The 25,380-nt window shown below is 34.1% G+C and overlaps 1 long non-coding RNA gene across 1 annotated transcript in view; it reads left to right on the forward strand.

The window, feature by feature from the left end:
- The first annotated feature begins 852 nt into the window (after positions 1-852).
- The window catches only part of LOC125754001 (uncharacterized), a 28,348-nt gene continuing 3,820 nt past the window's right edge, over positions 853-25,380 (forward strand). Inside the window, exon 1 of the long non-coding RNA XR_007407148.1 lies at positions 853-2,353. This is a non-coding gene — a long non-coding RNA (uncharacterized LOC125754001). The remainder of the gene's footprint in view (positions 2,354-25,380) is intronic.

Below are 25,380 nucleotides of genomic sequence, written 5' to 3' on the forward strand. Positions count from 1 at the left end.
CATCATTGTATGATTATTTCCTTTTATTCTAAAATCTCAAGAGTTTAGCAAAATATCTTTGAGCAAAGTATGTATATATACATACATATATACATATATATATGATCATTCTTATTGGTATATTAGTCAAACATTTCTGTTTTCTTTGAATCTATGCTTATGAAACTATGCTTAAATTTATAGTTTCTATATATGGAAATTTAAGTCTATATAATCCTACAAGGAGACATTTATATGTATTTAAAATTAAAAATTATAGCATATACCTCTCAGTTGTCAAATATTTCCTGAATTTTGGCAATTTTTTTTTCTGCCAAGTTAATTTAACAGATAATATCTAATACTCACTGAATATGTTTCTTATTGTGTAAGTTTTTTAGTTCTAGGGAAAAGGAAATGTCAAGAATTTGTGATTACTTTATGCCTTCGTTAGTTATGTTTATAATGACACTTTCAGTTGGTAATAAACATTCATACAGGTGAGTCTTATTGTGAGTGCATATTTTATTTTCATTTTTAGGCTAATTGCATGCTTTTTTTTTGTGACTTCACTTGAGCTTGCAAAAGATTCTATCTTTTGACATTCTAAAAAAAAAAAACAAAATTCTTGCTATCAAGCAGTGTATTAATTCATATTTGGTACATGGAAAGGCAAATTTAAGCAGATGTGAATTATGCCCGTGGTGTGGAATGTATGGAAGGAAATGCATTTCACAAGACTCATAACATTACTAAAACTTGCAATTTGTTAATATTAAGTATCCCTGTGCTCTACAAAGAGATTATCAGAGTAAATTCCGCCCTTACCAATTAAATGTTAATTCACAAAGATATTTCTTACAATGCCAAAAATAGGATTAAATTCAGTGACTCTACGCATGAAGCTATTTGACACATTAATATCTTTGGTTAACTTTTTCATGGTATCATATAAACAACATTTTTGTTGCTGTGGTTTTCAATCTAAGGTAACCCCTCCCTGGTTCTCTAGGCCTAATCAACTTGAAGGAACAGTAAAGAGACAGGCATAACCACAAAATTAATCATTTTTGAGGCCCAACAGGCTGAAACATTGAGATTCCAGGCCTTCCAAGTCTCTCTTGTTCCCTTGATAGAATCTCAGGAGACTCACAAAGCCTCCTGGTGGATGTGAAAATTACCTTGATGTTGCTCTTTGCTTTGTAACCTGGTCACTCTAATCTGCAATCTTGTTGTCCCTGTCACTTACACTGCTGTGTCTGACTGCAATGTTGCCCTCAGGGTTGACCTTGCTGTCACTGTCCAAGTTATTCACTTTGAATTCATAGTTCCTCCTGCAATTAGCTCTTCTTCCCCTCCTCCTCCTCCTCCTTTTCCTCCTCTACTTCCTCTTACTTCTCCTTCCTTTCCCTCACACCCGCCCCTCTTCCCCTGCTGTCCTTCCTCCTACCCATATTCTCTTTCTCCTCCTCCTCTCACTCTTAATCTCTCTCCTTACTGTTTCCTCCACCTCCCTCCCACCCCCCAATTTCTTTATTTGTCTCTTCCTTCTCTTCACTTTCCTTTCCTCTTTTTGGAAACTGGTCTTTAATGAGTGAAAGAGAAAGGCTACAATCAGGGAGTCATGTCAACTATAAAAATAAAGGTATTGAAAAAGAAAGTAATTTTATATTTTTTGAGGCATAAGTACAGTGGCGTAAATGCTTATAGCACAAATACTTTCTGCCAAAGGCCCAGGGAACAAAATTAAGTTGAGATCAATCACACAACTTCCAGAACTTTCTCATGAAAGCCACTGAATATGAAGGATAGTATGTACTGAGTGAGTAACTTTGAACAGGAACTCCACAAGGATTGGTTTCCAGCTGCTCAAGTGTTTAGAGCTCAAAACAAGTGACTGCTCAGTTTGGTCTGGTTTGAGGTCATAAGTTTAATGATGAAGTTTGAACCTCTCCCAGGTGCTGACCATGTTAATAGTAGGATGAGGCCCCAAGGTTCCAGCAGTCATCATGATGATCTCTAGACTTTCTGGTTGTCTGAAACTCATTCTTTTTGTAATCCCTGGAAGGACTCATGGAAACGATGTCTCACAAATCCTTGCATTTCATAACAGGTCATCTGAGGTTTTCATGTTTAAAGATGAGTTTGGCTTGAATATAAAATTTGTGGATCCTGTTTTATTTTCTTCCATATTTAAATTGTGTTACTCCATTGACATCTAGCATAATGTATCACTTTTGAAAAATCTAATAACAGTCTGATTTTCTTTCCTTTTAAGAGATGATCTTTTTGCTGGGAAACAAAAAAGATCTTTGAAGTGTAATACTTTTATAAGAATACAAGTGGATGTTGGGCTTTTTAGGTCCATTTCCAGGTGAGTAGTTTCAGGTCTTTAATTTCTGGGAATGTTTTTTGAGTTATGATTTTCAGCATTTAAAAAAAAAAGATTTTACTTATTTATTTGACAGAGAGAAAGATAGAGAAATACAAGCAGGGGGAACAGCAGACAGAGGGAAAGGGAAAAGCAAGCTCCCCAAGGAGCAGGGAGCCCGATGTGGGGGGGAGGGGGTCATGGGATCATGACCTGAGCTGAAGGCAGATGTTAACTCAGGCACCCCGATTTTCAGCATTTTAAATATTGTGTTGCTGTAGGTTTTCTTTTTGGAGATCATTATATGTCCACTGAATTTTCATAATTTATCTTCCATATTTATCATTATATCTCAAATCCTTTTTTTTTTTTAGATTTATTTCAGAGAGCGAGAGCGAGAGAGAGAGTACACTTAAGCTTGAGTAGGGGCAGGGCAGAGGGAGAGAATCTTCAAGTTGATTCCTTACTGAGAGTAGACCCTGGCATAGAGCTTGATCCTATAACCTATGAGATCACGACATGAGCTGAAACCAAGAGCTGTACACTAAATCAACTGAGCCACCCAGGTGCCCCTCTCAAATCCTTATTGTTACATCTTCATTTCCTTTGCTTTTTAACATTTTTCTCCTTCCCATCTTTTACTTTTCTGAAGGCATCATTTATTGTGCTTATTTGCTATTTTATTTCATTTTATTTATTTCATTTCATTCATTTATTTTTTAATCTCTGAGGTAATATATTCTTTTACTTTCAGTTCTGTCCTAAATGCTGTCATACATATTTTTCTATTTTCTTATTTTACAAACATCTTATTTCTGAGGTTTTCTAGCTAGTTATGTGTATTTATTGTTTATATATTTCTTATTTTTTAAAGCTCACTTTGGAATGTTAAATTATAGTTTTTAGTTTTATTGTAGGCATGACTTATTGGCTGACTTTCAGTTTTTATAGTAGGGGCATTTTAATTATTTTATTATTTACAAATGAAAATTGGGAATCTACACAATGATTTTGTCTTGTCCATTTTTTAAATAGAATGCGTACATGGATGGACTTTCAGAAAGGGGAGTTGAGTTATGATCCCCTTTCTAGTTCATCGCTCCAGAGCTTCCTTTTCACAAAATGATAATAATATATGGCCTTTTATTTTCTGGGAATTTCTCATTGTTCTATTTTGCTTAAAGCAAGGCTGTGTATCTCTTCTGTATTTCTTTCCCATATATTGAAATTTTTAGTATTTACTATTTCTAGTTATGTTCTAAACATGAGCAAAATGTGGTTTTATTTGTTCCTTATATGGATTTGTTTTTGAACTAAGCATAAAATCCATACATTTCTGCATAAATGTGCTTTAGCAAAATTTATAGTATTACCAAAAAAAGATCATCTTACCTTTGCACTTTTAAACTAAATTTACATTAGCATTCATAATAGTTTTACATGTTTAAGCTGCAACATAATGAACTTCTAACACCTGTGGTATTATTCCATAAACTGGTTGACAAAAATCCAATCAATTTTGGAAATAACTTATAATTTTATTTGAAACAATTAATAACACATATACAAACAGGAACATAAACTGTGAAGTTATTTTAATACTGGATCCAACATGTTAACAGCTATTGCTTACTTTTTCAATTCAGCATAAGAAAGCTTGTATTTGAAAATGAGTAAACTTAATTTAAAAGAACAATTATTATTATTATTTTTTTTAACTTTATTTTTTTTATGATAGTCACAGAGAGAGAGAGAGAGAGGCAGAGACATAGGCAGAGGGAGAAGCAGGCTCTATGCACCAGGAGCCCAACATGGGATTCGATCCCGGGTCTCCAGGATCACGCCCTGGGCCATAGGCAGGCGCCAAACCGCTGCACCACCCAGGGATCCCAAGAACAATTATTTTATCTAAAAGAAAAGTCATGCATGACAGGGGAGTATGAAAATGCACTTCTTTTCTCCCTCTGCCTGTGTCTCTGCCTCTTTCTCTCTCTCCTCTCTGTGTTGCTCATGAATAAATAAATAAAACTTAAAAAAATTAAAAAAAAAAGGGGGCAGCCCGGGTGGCTCAGGGGTTTAGCGCTGCCTTCAGCCCAGGGCCTCATTCTGGAGACCTGGGATTGAGTCCCACGTCAGGCTCCCTGCATGGAGCCTGCTTCTCCCTCTGCCTATGTCTCTGCCTCTTTCTCTCTCTCCTCTCTGTGTTGCTCATGAATAAATAAATAAAATCTTAAAAAAAATAAAAAAAAAAGAAAATGCACTTCTTGTGACTTCTTTGTTAAACTGTAGTCTTCAACATGGTCTTGAAATAACTTTCAACTTGGAATAAGATGCTAATGGTTCTGTTGTAAATTTGTTTTGGTTTTCATATTGTCATGATAACCTTAAGACTCTATAGTGAATGACATGTATCCATGAATCTTTTGTGAAAGTTATACATCCATCATCAACGTTTTGAGACACATAAATTTAACTTTGCATTAAGCATAAGCATTCGTATTTTTATTTCTTTGTCAAAAGGGTTTATTGCAAAAAATAAAGGTGATGTATTTCTACCATACAATGAATGACAGAATTATTGAAGTAGGTGCATTCCAACTAATTATCTATAGTCTATAGTATGATACTTTACCTCTATATCTTACAAATACATCCCATGATTTCCCTCAGTATCCAAAAACCACATCAACTGGCCACTTTGCACAAATTTCAGGTTGAGGTATTGTCCACCGATTGGTGGTCTGGCAGTATGGTATATTTTATAGGCCAAAACACGAGAAAAGGCAAAACTGGCTGGTATGTAAATGGCTTACAAAAGCACCCAGCATCAAATGTTCCTCTCCTCACCCCTGAGCTCTGGAAAGAGCCTTCATCTACTCCTCACAGAGTATATTTATCAGTAAATACCTTGCATGTTTTCATAGAGTATATTATTAGTTACATTGAATCTGGAAAGGAACAGGCAAAGGTAATATAACTAAATTCATTGCACATGCTCTGACACAATGCTGTACAGACCATGGAGGTTTCTAGAAGTACTAGAGATACTTTACTGAATTTACTGCAACTATTGGGAATCATTGAAAAACATGAAACAAATAAGATACTTTCTAAACCAAACACCAGGACAATAGGTGTAAGCTGGGACATTCATTCCTTACCAAACTGGCATGTCTGGTCAACACATGAGTTCCTCTACATGCATAGCTTTGTTTCTGGGCTTTCCATTCCCTTCTGAACTATTGCTTGAGCTGATAGCCCGAACAAGCTGCCACTGTGTCTGTTCAGTACAGGAGCCCAGCTGCCATGGGCTTCTGTTCTGGTTCCTATTGGGACTCAGGTTTTATAGACATCTCTCTCTTGGTTTTGATTCTGGGTGAATTTTTGGTTTTCTGTTTTTATATTTTATCAATCTTTATTATATACTTGGGGCATAGTGCAAGTGTCAAAGTATATTTATTTGCTATCTTGAGTAGAACTCTCAGAATTTTTTGCAGTGAAAATCCTTAATTTTTTAAATTCTGTAATATAAAAAATGCTAAAGAATAAAACATCTCTTTTATAAATTAATATAAATTCATCACCAAATTACTTACCTTTAATTAACAAAAATCCTAGAGGTTCGGGATCCCTGGGTGGCTCTGCGGTTGAGCGCCTGCCTTCAGCCCTGGGCGTGATCCTGGAGTCCTGGGATCGAGTCCCAAGTCAGGCTCCCAGCATGGAGCCTGCTTCTCCCTCTGCCTGTGTCTCTGCCTCTCTCTCTCTCTTGCTCTGTGTCTTTCATGAATAAATAATTAAAATCTTAAAAAAAAATAAAAAAATGTTTAAAAAATTCTGGAGGTTCTACGGTCTTTAAAAAATGAAATAAATTTTTTAGAAAACATTAATATGAAAGAATCATAGTAAAATGGAAGTAAATTTCACTTTGACCATTTTCATTTATATATTTAGTTTTCATTGTAAAATTTTTTTTTTTTTGGAATAACAATAATTCTGGTGGTTGCAATGCTAAATTATAAAATTTCTTACTGGCATATAATTGGAAATTTAACTTCTCTTACTTCACATTAAGCATGCATTTCTTCTATTATTTTATTCAATATGAAAATATATGGACTAATGAACGTGGAATCACCTGAACAAAATAATAATGAGAAATCTAATTATTAACAAATTGTGCTTTACCTTTTGCTATACTTTCTTGAAGAATTTTGTATGGAGTACTTAAAAGTAAAATGAATATGAATTTGAATAATTTATGTTATACAAAGAGGAGCATATTAGTCTTAAAATAATAAGACCTACATCCATGCTTTTCTCCTATTAATAATGAAAACATAAAACTTTCAAATAATCATTCAATTTGTGGATTTTCAAAAATATTATTTTTCTGATATATATTGGAGCTTTAGGTTTGGAAGATTTGGAAGTATATCATTTGCTTACAATAAGCTGGCTCAGTCCTTCATTTCATTAGTTAAATAAAAATAGTAATTATTATGATCGAATAACAGAATTTGGGTATAGTGTGAAGACATTCTTACTGGAAATAGTGTGATTAATGTCCTGAATTTGAAATGTTCAAGTTAATAGCAGTTATTTTAGTTTGAAAATACTGTTCTTGATATGATGAGCAATAAGAAGATAGGAAACAGAGATAGGAGACTGATTATGGAAGACTTTGAATGCTAGACAAAGGGCTTTGGCCTTTACTCCATTGGCAAATGGGAGGATAAAAAGGTTTGTGTGTAGAAGAATGTCATGATCAGATTTGTTATTCAATGAGATAAATATGTTGGAAAAGGAAGTGAGAGACCATTTAGAAAGCTAGGATTCTATGAGAGGTAAAGAGTGGGTATTTGTGGAAATAAAGAAGAGAGAATAGATAGAAAAATATTGTGAAGTTAAAATGAGAAAATGAGAGACCTCATAAAGGGATTATTTAAAAGGCAAAGAAAAGATTGATTTTGAGCCTGGGTGATGAGAAGGTGATGGTATCAATAGGAGAAATTTGTCACATACAAATAAATATGGTTAGAAAATGAAGATGCTGAGTTCAGTGTTGAACACGTTTAACTTGTGTTATTGAAAGGATGTATAAGTAATTGCCATTAGGCTGTTGAAAATGTGACTGATTATTTGTATCTTCATATGGACACTTGCAAAAGCAATCCAAAGCTTCCCTTGAAATCCAAGAGTAAATTATATTAGTATAACTGTTGGGAAGCACAATCAAAATGTAATTTACAAAATATGTATTTTGTAGTACACTTTGCATTCTTTAAATTCTAATATAAGGGACTCACTATATATTCAGTAAACATTTGGGCAAGCTCAAGTAGTTGGGATTCAGCAGATGTACCACCACCATTGCCAACTACTTAAATTGAGGACCAATTATAGTGCCTGGTATATGGTAGATCCTCATGGATGAGGATGAAAGGATTGATCAATGGATCAATGAGCACACTTTTTATCTTTTTAAAACTTCAGAAGTCATTTGTGTTTCCTCTTTTGGTGTAGTGTTAGAAGAGAATCTGATGGGAATACATGATGAAAATTTGAAAAAAAAAATTACATTGCTTAAATATAACTAGAATATCCTTGATTGGGCAGGTTGAAGCACAGGAGGCATTGAAGGTTGATCCAAAGATTTATGAAGCTGCAGTGTTTTTTCATTTTTTAATTTATATAACTATATGAAATATAAAGGAAATGAATAAGTTATATATTCTTTAGTAAAATATGAAGCCATAATTATTATTAGAATTAAACATTTTCCCAGAAAATTGTCAATGTTATTTATGTCTATGCATATATAGGTAATTATTTAGGTGCCAAATGGAAAAAAAATAAAAAATTTTTAAAGATGATATGATTCGTATACATTTCTGCCTGATTACAGGAAGAAGTAAAAAAAAGACTGTAGTCAGTCCTCTATATTCTATGGTTCTCTAGTCCTTGGTGCTTTGCAGTTATTGGAGTTCATTTTAAATGCTTGAGTATGGATGGCATCATAAAGCTGATAGTAAATCTCATGATCTCCTAAAAAGCACTTGCAAATCAAGAGATAGGAATGGTAGTAATTTATAAGGTCTGATGTACCAAATACTATCTAGAACTGTGCGAGTGTTAAAGGTTGAATTGTGTCCTCCCTCCCCACACATAAAAGGTTATGCTGAAGTCCTAACCCCTGGTGTGTCAGAATGTGGCCTTATTTGGAAGTAGGGCCATTGCAGATGTAATTCGTTAGAATGAAGACACAGTGGAGTATGGAGGGCTCCTAATCCCATATCACAGGTGTCCTTATAAGAAGAAGGCAATGTGAAGACAGACACACAGGAAGAATGTCACATGCTGATAAAAGCAGAGATTGAGGATATGCAGTTGAAAGCCTAGGAATGCCAAAGATTGCTGGCTGGCTACCAGAAACTAATATGTGGCAAGAAAAGTTTCCCTTGCAGGTCTCAGAGAGAGTGTGGTTTTGCTCACACCTTGATCTTGGACTTCTACCCTCCAGAACTGGAAGACGATACATGTCTGTTGTTTTAAAGCACCTAATATGGAAGCCCCAGGAAACTAATATAGAGAGTAAAATACATCGTGGGTATATCACATCATTGTTTTTAGTGCCTTGCATGTCTATATTACCTTTTTATGGAAGTGACAGCTGAGTATGGGTGACCACAAACCTGTACTTTCAGAATTTCTTGTATTTTGGGAAACTATGACCCAAATACCAGGTTAGTATTCTAACAATGTCCCTTGACATTTATTTCCAGATATTTCTTGTCAACTCTATCTCCTATTTGTTTTTAAAAGGTGCAGCTACTGTTAAGAACTGCCTATGTTTCTATGAATCATTTAATGCCATTGAAGACTAAGCCTAAGGAGATGGCATATCAAATTCACTTTAGGTTTAAGCAGCTTGGCAATAGCTTTTGAAAGGAATGACTGGGTGGAGTTTTCTGTGATAATGAGAATCCATCATATATTATGAAATATGACATATTTATTACTTTTCATACTCATTAGTTATTATGTAAAATCATTTGACATGAAAAATATGGTCATTAATACTTCCCTTGCTTGAATTTTGAGATATATTAATTAATTTTGATTTCCTAGGGCTATGCTAGTTCAAATAATTATTTGGGGACATTTTTTTTGTATGATATTCTTACAGACAATCCCAATATCTATTGAACATTCCCCTTACATTTTATTTTTCTAGAAATATATGAACATGAACCTTAATTTCACAGATTTGCTATTGGAGAGTAATATTAAAGACTCGTCAATAATCAACAGCTAGTTAGTAAATAATAAATGTCATTTATCCTTTTAACATCTTTTAACTATTTAGTAAATAATAAATGTCATTTATCCTTTTAACATGTTTTATGTAAAAGATTTCTGTTTCTTCCATGACTCTCTTTTCCTGTCCATTGCTAGCTTTAGAAGAAAAATAACTGTATTTCAAGATTTTCTCAGACAAAACTGGAAACTTCATATATCCTTGTTCCTCTGAAAACATATTCTTGCTTACAATTATCTCTAGCTTGATATTTGATGCTGTTACAGAGATGATAAATATTGAGCTAGTTTCTCCAATTCCTCTATCTTTGTAGATAGAGAATTTTAAAGAATTTGGAAACATAGAAGTTGTAGAAACTATGACATCATGTACTGTTAAGACTATTGATTGCTCTTCTGTGCATAAATAAGAAAAATGCACTGAATAATGGTTCCTTTCCATATATGTGTGTGTGTATGTGTGTGTGTGTGTGTGTGTGAATAACTGATGTGTATAGCTTCTCACTCACACAAAAGTACTGAATGAAATATCTCTTTTTTTAAGAAAGGAAAGTACCAATGATTTTGATACATTTTGAAGGTCAGTAATGTTCAGCATAGAGCAATATGCGGAGAACAATAGCTCCTTAGAGAGTGGAAAACATGGTACTCTCATTATCCATAATCTCAGCTGGTCACCATAGTAACAGCATTTTATTTTCCAAGATGTAAGCCTTTATAGTTCTGTAGAATTCACTTCCTAGGCCTGCAGACACATCAGCGGCATCTAGTGGCTGAGACCTCAGCTGAAGTGTTTGCGCTTTACCGCTTGCTATGTTACATTGAAAAACTGATGGCTTGCACATGTGGCTGACGATGCTTTATATCTTTCAGTCATCATAATGGGTGACCAGAATTTTTCAGAGAAACATTTGTGGGTTACCTACAAAAAAGGTTGGAAATGTAAGCAAAAGGAAATTATTTTACTAATACTCTTATTGTAAAGGGGGGAATTGGGGAGTATAGAGGCATTGTGTGTTCTAAGAAGGAAGTTGGAAAAGGGCAATTTCCTGAGATAATGAAATGACTACTCAGAGAATGTGTGGGACTACTTTCTGGAACCCCTAGACTTGTTAAAGATTAAAAAGTTTATTAATGAATTCTGATAGTAATTAAATCATGTTTACCCACTTTTATTTTCTGATCATGTATCTGTCCTTTGTGATTTTTAGAAGTTTATATGATAGTGGTTATTATATATTTCATAGATATAATTATATTTCTGAAATATATAAAGTATGTTTCAAAGTCGAACCTAATTTGAATAGTGAATGGGGCAATTAAGAAATTTCATTTAGTGTCCAGGGAGATAGTATGGGGTTCATAAAAGGCATGCACAGTGGGTTGAGACCCAGGAGTGTCCTGCTCCTACCACATCCTAGATTATAAGTGTTCTTTCTTTCTTTCTTTCTTTCTTTCTTTCTTTCTTTCTTTCTTTCTTTCTTTCTTTCTTTCTTTCTCTCTCTCTCTCTCTCTCTCTCTCTCTCTTTCTTTCTTCTTTCTTTCTTTCTTTCTTTCTTTCTTTCTTTCTTTCTTTCTTTCTTTCTTTCTTTTCTTTCTTCTTTCTTTCTTTCTTCTTCTCTTTCTTCCTTTCTTTTTTTTATAAGTATTCTTGGGCAAAAGCTACGGCTGTGGTTCTCAACTTTGGCTGCATATTAGGAGAAAATATCAGTACCCAGATTCCATCTTGGACCAATTAAAATAGAATTTCCAGGAGTAGAGCTTGAGCATGACTTGAAAATAAAATCTGAGTAACCACATCTCAGAATCTCCTGAGGAGCTTTGTAACAATATACCATCACACCATCACTGTGGTCTAACTTGAACCTTATTCCTAGTTGTGTAAGACACTGATCATCAGCATCACTTGGGAACTTGTTAGGAATTAGTACACATTTAAATTGAGAAGTAATGAAAACCCATAGAGATTCTAATTCAGAAAATCTGAGGCAAGTCTGGGAATTTTTTTTTTTTTTTTTAGGTTGGCCATTTCTGTGTCTGTTTAGTTTCCTGTTTTAACTGAGGCTATGACCTGAAAGTTACCAGGAGGGTTAATTAAAGACACTTAGGTAGACTGCAATACACTGTATAAATGACACTCATTTATTCATTAAGTTAACCAATATTTACTGTGTACCTATTATGTTCCAGTAGAGTAACAGGGATACACAAAAGAGCTGACATGGGTGATGTATAGGACTGAAATCAGTATTGGGAGTAGGTACTTCTCAGTTCATAAATGCTTTTCTAAAATTATTCACTTGCTTATCTTAGGCATATCACAGAAATGTTAACATTTTAAAAGAACCTGAAAAAATGTTCTTTTTAAATTCATAAAATGAGAGCTAAACGTTTATTGTGTATCCAAATCTGTATTTATCTTAGTGAAGTTATTTTTAAAGGAATATACAACATATCTTGCCTTTAAGAAATGTACATTTTAGACAGATTGTTAAAGTACATTAATAAAGTAACCAAAGGATAATACTGGAATAAAATTATATGGAACTAATTATACATTTTTTACTGATGATATACATTTTTGAGGAAAGTGATCAGGTGTTTTTTTTTTTTATGGAGAATTGTGTGCAAAAGATTTATTGAGAAGCTCTCTTGGGAGCAACATCTGTGAGGGAATGAGAAAAGCAGGACTGAGCAGAGGGAGTTATCATAATGAGATGCATTCGTACCAGATAACTCATCTCACTCCACAGGGAACTCTGATGTTAAGAGAGTCCTTCAATGATGTCCCCAGTTGGGGCCACGACAAGCCTTTGTTCCCCGCATCAGACAGTACTGGATGTGAGCTGCCTCCAGGAAGAGGGTATAAACTTGGGAAAAGCAACCCCCTTTGGCTAAAGGCAACTTTGGTCTCAAATTTGAGACACCAGCAGCCAATACTCAAGGCAGCTCTCAGAGTGAATTCTTCATTTCTGAAGGGTGGATTCTGAACCATGAATCCTATTTATTCCAAAAGCACTGGTCTGTTTAAAAATACTAAGTGTTTCCCTTAATCCAACTTTCAGATCATCTCACACAGACCTATTCTATATGTTAAGACTTATCTTTTGGGGCTTTCTGAATAAAATCTTTTGCCCAAGCAAAATTGGCAAGCTAGAATCTTTCTGGAACGTGTCTCACACCCTCTCAGGCTGTGCTTTTGGTCTCTTCTGACCACTTCCCTGAAATTTCCTGGACTGTTTTTCTTCACCTTTCTTGGCCAATTCATTAGTTTAACAATTGATTTAAGTACCATTTGCTTATGAAAACAGCTAAGATAAGCTTCTCAAACTTGAATGTGCATATAAATCACAAGATCTGGGCATCTGCTAAAACTCAGATTCTGATTCAGTAGGTCTGGAGTAGAGTCTGAGGGTCTGCATTTCTAAGAAATTAACCATGCTGGTAGTCATTGAAGAAATCTACCTTGTTTGTACTTTAGTAGTATTTTTATCTATAGCATCTTTTATTGCATATAGCTTATCCTTTTGTAGAATGTTTTTATTTTGTATTAGTATAAATTAGCATATAGCAATCGCTATGATGTAAATATAAATATATAATATATAATTTATATTACTATAAATAATTTATTTATATAATATATATTTTATATTTATTTTATTTTTTTATATTTTATATTTATATAAAATAATTTATATATTATATATATATTTCTCCCAGCACTTAGCATAATGCTAGTATTTATTAAGGACTCTATATATATGTTGATTGATTTTGAAAGAAAGGACTAACAGGTAGTTAATGATTTTTCAAGTTGAGCATGTGAGCTTTCAGGGTTTTGTAATGTCATGCCTGCTGAATGATAACTACTGGCAATGGCTTTTTATGAGGCCCCGTAAAGCTGTCCCGGTTCTACTCCTCCCCACCCTGAACTGACCATCACATCAGATCAGAAAAAAAGTTGCCATGTCCTTAAAAATGCTCAAGGGCACAGAAAATTTTAAAAAATGCAGCCAAAGACTCAGATGTTCTTAATTCCCATATTGTAAACCTAGTTTCTCTATTTCCTCTAGCTTCCAAAGAACAGTGAAATAATACATCCAGGGATACCTATTTCTGGTGAGAAGTAAACATATTATACCTACAGAACATCAACCAAACAATAGTTTTAAGCCTATTTCTAGGTAATATTTGGCATTAACATTTGATCGATTGTTATAACTAAATGACTGTTCCAATTTTTTAATCCTAATTCCATTTCTCTATTCAAATCCCTATTCACTATCCATATACTCTCATTATTTTATTGTTTTACTCTTGGTAAAAATGGACACTAGAAACTATAGCTCTTTCCTTGACTGATTTAAAAAAATTCATCAGAATGGGTATTTGCATAATCTAGAAATCATATGTGTTGACGGTAAGCATGTTGAAACTTCTCATTAGATGATTGCAAGTCATAAGTTTGCTGCTGAACCTGTGTCTGTTAATGGTGTAATGCTTCACAACTGACTGACTTGGGCCATTGTCCAGGTGGATGTTTTGCCTTTGTGATCATTATAATTTTATATATATTGGTATAAAGTTGTTGGTATTCAAACTACGAAAGAATTCTAAAGATGTTTCTCAGTGTGCTTCAAATTCGTTGGGAAGCCAAGAGAGTTAATACTAAATATTTGATGAGGTACAATAATTTGAAAGAACTCTAATAAGCCCTTTTAGTCAAAGACTACAGAATTGTGATGAGTATTTCTTGTTACTGGTTGACAGCATATGTATACTCATAAATTGGTTATTTTGTTGGAAACTTGAGCAGCAAGCATAGCTGTGCATATTGATGCTATTATACAAATCAAATATGTTTAAAGAGACTAGGTTAACAGAGTCTCAATATTAAAAGGCTATGGTTGACTCTTTCTCTTGGTCTTAATTTCTGTGTCTCTTTATAATTGATTAATGTTCATTGGTAGACTAAGTATGAATAATTTATGATTCACATAGCTGCTGGCTTATTAATTGTTTAATTTCAGAGAAAGTAACTATATATTAAGGAAATTCAAGTTGTCACTCTGAGTAGCCAAGTGAATTTATACACTTTGTTACTGTATAGTCCAGAAATAGTATATCAGACATACACTCTGTATTTTCTACAGTGCTTAAAAAGAAGAATGCTAATGAAATATTGAAGAGATTTTTAAAAGTAAAAAGAAGCAAATGACTTGGCATGTCTGAGGACTGCATGCTCTGAGTATTTTTTTTCCTCTATAAAATTTCTTCTGCCTCAGTGATTCTATATAACATGCCAACCATAAAATGAAGTTAATTGATGAATGATGCTTATTCTTTAGAAGAAAATATAATTAAATATAGAAAAGAAAGTTGTAATTAACTTTAGATATATTACAATTTCTTTGGAGTTTGAGCAAATGATTAAAAGATACATATGATAAATTTGTTTTCTTTAGCTATATGCATCAAAAAACATTGCTGTCTTTAAAAAACATATTATTCTAAAAAAAACATATTATTCTCATAATGGTTATGTCTCTACATTTATTGTTGAAAACCAAAGGCTGGTATAAATTGCACTAAAACGAATGTTGATGGGCTTTTCCTGTTTGGTAGAATATATATATTTTAAATATTTATTTATTTTTGAGAGACAGAGAGAGAGAGGGGCAGAGATATAGGCAGAGGGAGAAGCAGGCTTCATGCAAGGAGCCCGATGTGGGACTCAATCCCAGAACTCCAGGATCATGTCCTGAGCCAAAGGCAGACACACTCAACTGCTGAGCCACCCAGGTGTCCCAGTAAAATATTTTCAAATAAACCTAAAAGATGAAAATTTTAATCAGTATCAAAGTGATCTCAGTGAAGCTGAGGAATGTAAATTTGAAACTTTTACTTTCCTGAAACATAGCTTTTAATATTTGGGGACAAGATTTTGAGAAATGAGCAATAAAATTGACTTTGTCTATCTTTAAAATATTTTGACTCTGTGACCAAAGTCAGTTTCATATTAGGAAGTGCAGGTAATGCTTTTCCTAAGGTGACGTCTATTTGCGTATGGGACAAGAAGAAATAGAATAATTTTAATGACTTCTGCTAGCCCTCATCTCTTTCATGCATTTAGCACAAATCATTCCAGAGCTTTGGATGAGTTTCTATAGAGACCACAGAGCTAAGCTGTGGAAGGGAGCCTGCATTTAATGTTGGCACTATAGTAAACATTCCCCCTTTCATGTATCCCTTTAGAGAATTGGGAAGAAAGAGGAACACAGGATGCTATGTGATCTTATAAAATGAAAGAGAAAAGAACAAAATAATATGTATATATCGAGAAAGGAGGAATGAATGGCAATTTAGTTATCTTGGTTATGTTTGAACAGGTCTCACTTTTCCTGGTAGACTGAGCTCCTTAAGGGCATGATGGCCCATGTTTAATTTAGCTTTGTATAATATATTTTTTTCATGAATAAAATATGGTTGTAGTCTGACATCCGCTTAGATCTCTACAATGTCATATCTAAATCATTTCTACTTCTCCTAATGTTAGACTCACTTCCTCTTACTTTGCTCTCTTATATTACCAAATGTCCTCAACTTCATGCAGACCCATCTCCTATACACATCAATTTAAAAATTAAGGCATTATTTTTACTCTTTTGCCCAAGGCTAAACTTTGCATTGGTGCAATTGATTGCTTTCTCCCAAGCATTGCTCTATCATTTATTTTCTCTCTTACTTTAAGAACTTTTCCCTGTCTTGTGGCTACTTCTGAGCTTAATAATAAGCTCCGTAATAAAACAATCAAGTGAAAAATTAATAAATAAGCCTACTTTGAGCGGGTATCTTAGCTCCAGCTATTACTACATCTTCTTCCTGCATCATCTTTTTGTTTGTTTCTTAGTTTAAGATTTCACTTATTAATTTGAAAGAGAGGGGGATCAGGGGGAGGGGCAGAGAGAGAGAGAGAGAGAGAGAGAGAGAGGGAGAGGCAGACTCCCTGCTGAGCACAGAGCAGGGCTCCACCCAAGGACCCCAGGACCCAGGATGTCAGGACCCCAAGATCACAACCTGAGGCAAAGGCAGACTGTTAAGGGACTAAGCCACTCAGGTGCCTCTGGATCATCTAATTTTGTAAAGAAAGTCAATACTCTGTTTCCATTTCCTTTCTTCACATTTGTTTCTCGATGTATTACAAACTGATTTTACTATTGCTGATGCTTTGATAAAGATTACTCTTGACTTGTAGATTCTGGGATCCAATAGTTACCCTTTTTTAGCCCTGTCTTCCTGGATCTCTTTGCTGAATGTGGCAGTTTGATTCTCTTATTTTTAGAATTTCTTTTTAAATTATAAATGGTGCTCAAAAAAATAAATTATAAATGGTGCTCAAATGTTTTCTTCTTCCTTTTTTTTTTATCCAACTGTGCCTTTTGTTTAGTTGCTCTAGATTTCTCCTTTGTGATTTGTACATATGCCTTGTTGATTTTCTTACTGATTTGCAGTATATTTAGAACATACTTCAGATTCCAATTTGTTGTTATTGATATGAGCTGCAAATACTGTCTTCTAGTTAAATACTTTTTTTTTTCTTAAAGAACTGGCTATAGATTTTAACTTCTCAATTTCTTTTTATTTCATCAGTGTTTGTGTCATATTTTTATTTCTTTGACTTACCTTTTGACTTACCTTTTTTAAATTTGGGATGAAATTGTAAATAACAATATCATAGTTTCAGAGGCAAAACATAACTTTATAGTTGTATACACTGCAAAGCAGTTGCCACAATAAGTCTAGTTACCATCTGTCACCATACAATTGACCCGCTTCACACATTTTGTCCATCCTAACTCTCTTCTCCTCTAATAGACACTAATCTGTTCTCTATATCTGTATGTTTTGCTTTGTTTATCGTCTTTTTTTTTGTTTTTTTAGATTTCAAATATATGTGAAATCATAGAGCATTTGTCTCTCTCTGACTCATTTCACTTACCATAATGCCCTCAAAGTCAATTCATGCCACGAATAGCAAGATTTCTTCTTTTTTATGACTGAGTAGCTTTTGAGGAACCTCCATACTATTTTCCATAGTGAGTGGACCAATTAACATTCCCATTACTAGTGTGTGAAGTTTCCCTTTTCTCCATATCCTCTCCAGTACTTGTTATTTCTTGTCATTTTGATAATGGCTAATCTAACAGGTGTCAGGTGATGTATCATGGTGGTTTTGGTTTGTATTTTCCTAATAATTAGTGATGTTGAACACCCTTTCATGTATTTGTTGGCCATCTGTATGTCTTCTTTGGAAAAGTCTCTGTTTAGATCCTCTGCCCATAATATGCCCATAGATATGTTGGAACTTATAATTCTATTCTCTAGGTCTTTTAAAGTCACTATTCTCTTTTTAAAAATTTCTTTTTGCTATCTTTGTTCATTCCAAATCATATGATGATGATGATGATGATGATTGCTATTGAGTGGAGTTATTTACATATTTTGGATATTAACCCCTTATCAGGTATATGATATGTAAATAATTTCTTCCATTCAGTAAGTTGGCTTTTTAGTTTGTTGATGGTTTCCTCTGCTGTGCAGATGCTTTTTAGTTTGATGTAGTCACATTTGTTTATTTTTGCTATTGCTCTCTCTGCTTTTGGTGTTAGATGCAAAAATTTAGTGCTTTCATTCTTTATTACTTTAATATGGTTCTTTCCATTTTCTTTATTCTTTTATACTAAAAATCATATTAAAGATGTGTTGGAACTTATAATTCTATTCTCTAGGTCTTTTAACGTCACTATTCTCTTTTTAAAAATTTCTTTTTGCTATCTTTGTTCATTCCAACTAATTTTTACAGATTTTTAAAAAATATTTTATTTATTTATTCATGAGAAACACACACAGAGAGAAGCAGAGACATAGGCAGAGAGAGAAGCAGTCTACTTGTGGGGAGCCTTTTGTGGGGCTAGATCCCAGGACCCTGGGATCACGACCTGAGCCAAAGGCAGACACTCAACCACTGAGCCACCCAGGTGCCCCAATTTTTACAGATTTATTTTCCAGGTAACTAACTTTCACTTTAGCTGCTTCTAAATACTTCTAATTGACTATAATTTTTTTTTTAATTCAAATAACTGGGCAGCCCCGGTGGCGCCGCGGTTTAGCACCGCCTGCAGCCCGGGTATGATCCTGGAGACCCAGGATCGAGTCCCACGTCAGGCTCCCTGCACGGAGCCTGCTTCTCCCTCTGCCTGTCTCTCTCTCTCTCTCTGTCTCTGTCTCTATGAATAAATAAATAAAATCTTAAAAAAAATAAATAAATTCAAATAACTGAATGTTTCAGTGTTTCATTTCTTTTAAAATATACTTGTTCTTTTATATGATGTCATATCATCTTTTTATTTTAATCGCTGTAATATTTTTCATTTTATACCATCTCTATCATACTGTTTTATTTTCAACAAGTCTTAGAGTCTAATCCTATTGTTCATTGCATCTAACTATTTTTTGTTATGGTTTCCTATTTTGTTTTGTTATTTTAGCTTGCGTGTCTTCAGTGAGCCTCTGTGTGTGTGTGTGTGTGTATCTGTCTGTCTGTCTGTCTGTGTGGTTTTCCTGAGCATGTATTTCTGTGATATGGGCTGTTTTTCTTTCTGTCATATGCCCCAAAAGTAACAGTAGCCTGAGTGGAAATTCCCATGCCATTCATGTGAATTTAAATCTCAAAGTCATTTAAATTGCAAGCTTGTGATTAGAAAGATTAGGTTTAAGTTTCTTTGCTATATTCCTGTGTTATTAGGTAGTTTTTTTCTGGATTACTTCTTCAATGAAGATATGGTGTACTCAGAATCCAGGCTTAATGTATCCCAACTCCCTATCTGTCAGGATCCTAAGTTTTCTTCCCTTTCACCATGTGGTCACTATATCTAAATGTCAAACTTATTATACTGTCAAGGCCTCTGCCCCTGTAACCTGACACAACTGTAGTAGGAAGTCATGTACTAAATGACCTGGTTTTTTTTTTCCGGCCAAATGTTTTGGCATGTTTATTGTTCATCTTTTGAATGTCCTTTTTTAAAAATTAAAAAAAATTGAAGTATAATTGACATATTAATTTTAGATGTATAACATAATGATTTTATACTTGCATATATTGTGAAATGATCACCATAATAAGTCTAATTAACATCTCTCACCATAGTAAGCAAAACAATTTTTTTATTGTGATGAATGCTTTTGAGATCTATTCTTTTAGCAATTTTCAAATATGTAGTGCAGCATTAGTAACAATGGTCACCATGCTATATATTCATCCCCATGACTTACTTATTTTATAACTGGAAGTATGTACCTTTTGAGTCCTTTCACCTGTTTTGCCCATCCCTCAACTCCCAACCCCTGGCAACCATCAATCTGTTCTCTGTATCTGTTGAACCTGTTTGGTTTATATTGTTTGTATGATGTGAGACCATACACTATTTGTCTTTCTCTGTCTGATTTATTTCATAAAATATAATGGCCTCAAGTCCATCCATATTGTTGAAAAATGCAGTAAGTAACCTGTTTTTATAATGGCAAATTTTACTTAAAATATTACTCTTTACTTGCATAGTACCATGGAAAAAATGATTACTATTTGTTAATCTCTCACTGATGATTTGACAACCCCAATGAGCATGTTATTGTATGTGCTTCAGGTCAAGTTATAGGAGATAAGAATGCAGATGCAGAAGGCATGGGAAAAACTGCTGAAGGGGTTCCTTTTTTTTTTTTCTTTTTTAAAGATTTTATTTGTTTGAGAGACAGAGAGAGAGAGAGAGGCAGAGACATTGGCAGAGGGAGAAGCAGGCTTCACGCAGGGAGCCCGATGTGGGACTCCATCCCGTGTCTCCAGGATCACACCCTGGGTTGAAGGCAGACCCTCAACCACTGAGCTACCCAGGCGTCCCGTGCTGAAGGAGTTCTTACAAAAATACTTCAAATTTCCGTACTTGAAAAAATGTCATGATATTTTTGTCTTTCAGCCACATTTCTCTCATACAGTTGATATGACATTTATAGATGGATAGTATAGTAGGCTGAATAATGGTCCCGAAGATATCAAGTCCTAATCCCTAAAACCTGTAAATGATATCTTATTTGGAAAAGATCTTGAGATGGGAAGGTTATCCTGAATCATTGGCAGGTCCTGAATTCAGTCACAAGTGCTTTGTTAAGAGACAAGCAGAGGGAGATTTGACACAGATGGAGGAGAAGCTGATGTGAAGATGGAGCAGAGAGAGATCCGAAGAAACTGACTTTGACGATTGAAGTGATGCAGCCACAAGCCAAGAAATGCTGGTAGCCACCAGAAGCTGGAGGAGGCAAGGAATGGACTCTTTCTTTAGAACCTCCAGAGGGAACATGGCCTTCGTAACATCTTGATTTCAGGCCAGTGAGACTGATTTTGGATTTCCAGCCTCCAGAACCATGAGATAATAATTGTCTTTTCTTTTAAGACACTGAGTCTGTGGTAATTTGTTCCAGCAGTCACAAGAAAACTCATGAATGGAGTTAACCTACATTGCAGGGAGCAGAAAACTGCTAAATAAATATTCCAAAAAAATAACTATTTCTTGAGTGGTCTCTTTAATATTTAGCAAAAGAATAGCTTTTTCATGTTTTTAGGGAGGCCTATGATTCTAAGATAATCTTTAAGAATGTCATAAGAAATGACGAAATTATTAGCCAAGAAGAAAATTTTTTCTTATTTAACTGGCACATTGTAATAAGAAATTTGGGAGTTAAAAAGATCTTTTCAAAAGGAATTATAATTAATATACAGTGTTATATTAAGTACATATATAGTGATTAAGTAATTCTATACAGTGCTCAGTGCTCATCATGATAAGTGTATTCTTAATCTTCTCTCTATTTCACCTATCCTTCCACCACCTCCGCTCTGGCAATTACCAGTTTGTTCTCTATATTTAAGTGGTTTTTGTTTTGTTTTGTTTTGTGTTTGTCTCTCTTGCCTTTGTTCATTTTGTTTCTTAAATTCACACATGAATGAAAGGTTTTTAAAGCTTTAGTGTGATGGAATTTTCTAGTCACAAATGCTTTCCTTGTATTCCAGCAACATTAATTGAGGGGCACCTAATGTAGTCCTGGGCTGTGAGTTATGCAGCAGGTATACCATTCTTGCTGGATCAGAGGACTTATGTAAAGGCATCTTAGGAGATAAATTTAGAGTAATTTCTGGCATATTGAAAAAGCGTCATAATGATAGTTAAATATATGGACATTGGAGTCTGCTAGTCTAGGCTAGGAATTCTTTCTCTTACTGGCTGTATGACTTTAGTCAAATTACTTATATTCTCTTATAGAGATGATATTAGTATAACCAGCTGGAGTTGTTATAAAGATTAAAGAAACTCATATACCCAAAGTAATAAGCATAATGCCTAGCATTTGGTAAATAGGCAATGGGTAGTCAGTAAATGACATTGAGGCAGGGAAGAAGAGGACCAGATGTACACCTTAGACAGATACATTTGGTCACGTGTTTTTGGCTGGTAGTAGGTGGGAAAGGACTGTAGGAAGGAATTTATGACCTGACACAGTGCTTTCCAGGAAGGGGTCTTTGCACAAAACAAAACATACCTGTGGGGTATCCTGTAATGGGTACTATTAAGGATGTTCTTAATAAATGTTTGGTAAAGATGAGTTCATTTCCCTAGTCATGTACGAGGTCTATTAAAATATAATAAAGCAATAGAAGTTATTTAACTATATGGTAAACAAACAAACAGAATGCAGCTACAAAAAAATTCAAGAGTTTTATCAGGTTAACAAAATCTGAATACAAAATAAATAATTCTGTTCAAAGTAAGGCAAAGATATTTTTACCTTTCTTACCTGTTGGCAAATATCTGAACATTTCATAAGCCTTTTTTCCTTTTGATTTGTTTGCCACTGAATTCTCAAGTTATTCTTTCTGCCCATTGCACAGTATCCGAGTTTTATAGCCAAGATGAATGAATACACATTTTTTAAGATACATTCTGAGAAAAATATGTAAATCAGTTTGGCAAACATAAAAAAATCAATTTCCACAGTTAAATATTAGCTTACCAATGCACTTTACATTTTTTCAAACACTCATTGATTGCAATAAAAATATTGTTTTATAAAAACTCAATTTCCAAAAGTTTTCAATTATCATACTGTAAACAGGGATTTAATGGAGATGAGAAATAAACCTGGGCTTTCATCTTTTTCTTTACAACTTGAGAAGTAGAGATTAATGACAGTATTTGACCCACCCTGGACACTGGCTAGAATCCAGGTGGTATCCAGAAATAAGCAATGCCAGCAATACACAGATTTGTGCTACCAGGACCAGAGAGTTCCCCACAGCATTCTCTATCACCCTGGCTGTGTGGTACAGACTTCCCATTCCCTTTAGGTCAAATTTCTCAGTTGTTTTTGCTGTCCATTGCATGTTATATTTGTGCTTCAAGGCCAAGTTGGAATTATATACTTTTCTTTCAGCTAAATTTAGAGAAAAATATGTAGATTAGTTGGGCTAACATTTAAAGACATTTATTTCCACATTTAGATATTTTTCTTAGGTGATTTCTGCCCTGTATTTTCCCTTCCTACAACAATACAAATTAATTTTGTAATGAGATGGAAAGGTCATATGTCTTTTTTGTAAAGGTTTGCTATGCCTTTTGAAATACTCAAAAAAAAAAATCCGACAATGTGCAAACTATTTTACTATACCACATTATTTTTATATTTTGTTTAAGGAAAAATGAGCTAACAGTACAAAAACTATTTTACTATATATCACAATCTTTTTATTTTTTCCCCTTTTTTTCTTGTAATAGCAATGAGGAAAATGAATATCCAATGAACCATTATTTCACCAAAACCCAAGTCAGTTGGAGTGCTGGATAGCCCAGCAGAGTCATGCTGTAATGCAAAGTTTCTGAAATCGAGTTTTAGAGACCTCTTCAGATTGCCATGGAGAAAGGGGGAATCTAAATCCATTGTAAAAGAATTTTACAATTCTTTAAAAATTTTAAAATATTAAATATACAGTTTAGAGGTTATTGATTTGTAGATTGTATACCTAGGATAATGAAGAGACTACAGTGCAGGCATTCCTTGTTTTATAATGCCAATTACATGTGAATTTCTAAACTTAGTGAAGTAATTTTTTTCAAATTGAATCATATTTTACTACCATGTTTCATTTCAAGGAAATCTTTGATAGTAACTTTTAAAATTAAAGAATAGATTATTTCGTAAAAATTTTCTATGGCTTTTCAAGTAGTTAAGTTTTGTAAATCAGCGAACTTCTACTGACTAATGTTGAACCATTTCCTGAGTTATAAATTGATTTCCTCATTGAGATGCTATTTTTAGATCATCTTCAGTATTTTTAAATCCTTATTTGGATGTACTGCTATCTTGTTAGATGATTATGATTCATCAAACTATTTTTCAAAAAATCTTCCTAAAATTGGCTAATAATATGTTATTAGGAGCAATTTTGGTATGAAGGCAAATCTGTAACTGTCTGTAAAACCAAGTTTTAATCATTTGATGAGACTCTTCTAAGGATTCTGAAAATTGCATCAATGTTTTTAAAGATCATTATAGAATTTTTAGCAGTGCAGCATAAAAATCTGTATGTGAGAAATTAATGGGCTTCCCTTACATTACTTTCTGCTGCCATGGGCATCTTCTGTCACTCTTCTCATCAATATTCTCCTAACATGAGGCAAAAGGAGGTGAGTGACCCGGAGGGAAAGAGGCGACCTGGTGAGCTCTTCAGTCCTTGGAGCACCTGTTATCCATGGATTTCAAAGCACTTAATCCAGTTTGATGGTCCTGTGAGTTAAGAAGTGCTTTACTACTTGGCTGTGAGCTTGTCATAGGTCTCCAGTACATTATTGGAAAATACAACCCCTGGGCTATTTTCCTGACTCCTGGGTCAATGTTCACGTCAAGAGATGACACTTGAGCCTTGGCTGACAGGGGGATTGGGTGCTGATGGTTAACACTATGAGTAATTGATCTTTTTGCTTCCTGTTTATTCATATGTACAAACCTGAAAAATTAAATATCTCCACACTGTATGATTCCAGTATTTGGAGAATTATGATCTTCTCCCATGGAAATATGAATAAATTAAGGAACATATGATTGTGCCATGAACAATTGAAGTCAAAGAAAGGAATAGAATAACTAAAAAAAAAAAAGCTTGGTGATAAAATATAATTCAGAGGAATTATGTTAAGGCATAAACCAGTTATGAGATATTTATAGACTTTGACTTTGTAAAGCAACTTTGCATTTGACTGTGTTTATTAGTGAATGGGAATTTATTTCCCTATATTGAATGAGCATTTCTTGGCAGGCAAACTGTGCACAAGCTACAATGAGCTTCAATGAAGTGCTTTCACATTCCCTTCCCACTGAGTTGAAAGCCTTCTTATATTCTCTCAAGTGTGTTTCTTTTCTCATGGAGGATGGCTTTGTTGAAAATTGCTTCCTCTTCTCTTGATTATTGAATCAGATATTATATTCAGTTCTTCAATACTTTATAGAATGTTGGTGAAAAATGAAATATAATGAGTGTGATTCTTCCCTATATTTTGAAGGCTATGTAGATTCAGTTCTAAAGAATTTAGTGGGGCGAAGCCAGTATT

Source organism: Canis lupus, chromosome 29 (genome assembly GCF_003254725.2).
Source record: "Canis lupus dingo isolate Sandy chromosome 29, ASM325472v2, whole genome shotgun sequence".
Lineage (NCBI taxonomy): Eukaryota > Metazoa > Chordata > Mammalia > Carnivora > Canidae > Canis > Canis lupus.